Source organism: Fukomys damarensis, unplaced genomic scaffold (assembly GCF_012274545.1).
Source record: "Fukomys damarensis isolate Sample0158 unplaced genomic scaffold, DMR_v1.0_HiC HiC_scaffold_17, whole genome shotgun sequence".
NCBI classification, from domain to species: domain Eukaryota; kingdom Metazoa; phylum Chordata; class Mammalia; order Rodentia; family Bathyergidae; genus Fukomys; species Fukomys damarensis.
The window spans coordinates 18146810-18148697 of record NW_022900929.1 but is presented as its reverse complement, the minus strand read 5'-3'; positions in this window follow the sequence as shown (position 1 = coordinate 18148697).

The window sequence follows — 1888 nt, the reverse complement described above, 5'->3', positions numbered from 1 at the left end:
CCCGCGTGTGTGTGTGTGTGTGTGTGTGTGTGTGTGTGTGTGTGTGTGCGTGCGCGCGCACACGCGCGCGCGCCCTGGTGGGAGCATCAATGGGACTCAAAGTGCGCGGGAGTTGAGGGGGGCGAGAGAGGAGGGAGGTGGCGGCGCCTGGAGCAGACATTCCAGCGGGGGCAGGGGGTCCCCAGCCCCTCCCAGTCGGCTTTCCTGGACAAAGAGGGAATTCAGAGCCAGTTGTTTGCCTCCTGCGGCTGATCCCCAGGGGCCTCCCAAATGAGTCTGGGGTCTCCAAACAGATGGCCAAATGGAAGGAAGTGGCACAGGTATCCCCGGGAGGGCTCTAAGTGCTCTCCGCCCCCGTCCACTGAGGGAGCCACAGCCAGCCCTTCCTGGAGGGAGGGAAATGGGTTCTCTCGCTTCGCTTCTAAATGATGTCCCCACTGAGCTTGGAGCTCCCTCCTCCCTAGGCAGAATTCCCATCTCTCGTTCCTTATAAAAATGTGACGCCAGCCTCCAGTCTGCAGGAGACTCAGCTGGGGGCGGATCAAGGACTCCTGGCAAATGCTCCTTTGCAGTAGGTCCCTAGAAAAAGCCTAGCCACTCAAGGCTATGTATACTTTCAACACAGGCTTCCTCTCAAAATCAGGAAAGCAGCAAGATTTGGGGTACAGTAGAGACAGCAGGAACCGGGGAATCCACTTAAATCAATGCTGCTTTAGATGGCCAGAAACTGGGGCCCAGAACATGACCACTCTACCCCAAGTCACACACCTGCCAGGATAAGGACAGTGCAGCCTCAGCCCAGAAAGGCTTCCCATGCTGCCATGGGGCAGCCCTGCTGCAGTTGGAACAGCCCAGCCCACCTTTTAAATCCTTTCAAATGAACAGGTGGCAGTCACCAAGAGGCTGGGTGCTTGCTGGGTCTCCTGCACCCTGCCAAGGTTGGACAGGAATGTCAGGGGCTTTCACTGTGAAGGGATATTCATGGCTTGGTCTGGAGGCTTGGTCAAGAGTCCCTCCGCTCAGGTTGGGGATCTCTTGGTCCAGGTTTCTCTGTCTAACCCCATGTTTGGACCTCAGTCTTGACTTGCAGTTCTCCACCCAACTCCCACCCATCTCAGGGCCGCTGTGGCTGTGCAGGAGCCGTGCCCAAGTCAGGGAAGTCAGGAGCACTGTTCTGGTTTGTTCTGGCATGCTGGGCTCCACCACACTCCCATCCATATGCCAGAGCCCACTAGAGCATACTCAAATGCAGTGGGGGAATGGGCGAGGAGCACACCTCTGCCTCCTAGTCTTCAGTGCTGACAGCCAAGGGAGATCAGGGCCCTGTGAGCCCGCAAGGGTCATCCCATGCAGAGATTATCTGCAACTTGATTAAATGGACTATCATAGTTTTCCCTAAAAAAAAAAAAAAAAAAAAAACATGTGGTGGTGTGATCTCAGCTACTCAGGAGGCTGGGGCAGGAGAACAAGTTCAAGGACAGGCAGGGGAATTTAGAAAGACCCTGTCTCTAGGGAGGGACCCCTGAGGGTATAGCTAAGCACCTGCAGCATGGCAAAAAGAACAAGAAATGATGGGGAGGTTTTATGTTTGGAAAAATGTTATGAATTCTTAAGGCCTGGGGTTGATCAACAGATCAAAGTTTCCCAAGAGATCTTGACTCCTGGCCTGGCAAAATCCATTTTCTTTCCTTATCTCTTAAAATGGAGATAGTGATACTCCCCACCCAGATGGGCAATGACATTCAAATCAAAGTGTCCTCCCAAGCCCTACCTATAGGAAGCTCGATAATGGCCCCTAAAGGTATCAGGTCCCAGTCCCTGGCACCTAGAAATGCTACCCTATATGGCAAAGACTCTGCAGCTTTGTTAAGGATCCTGAGATGGAAAG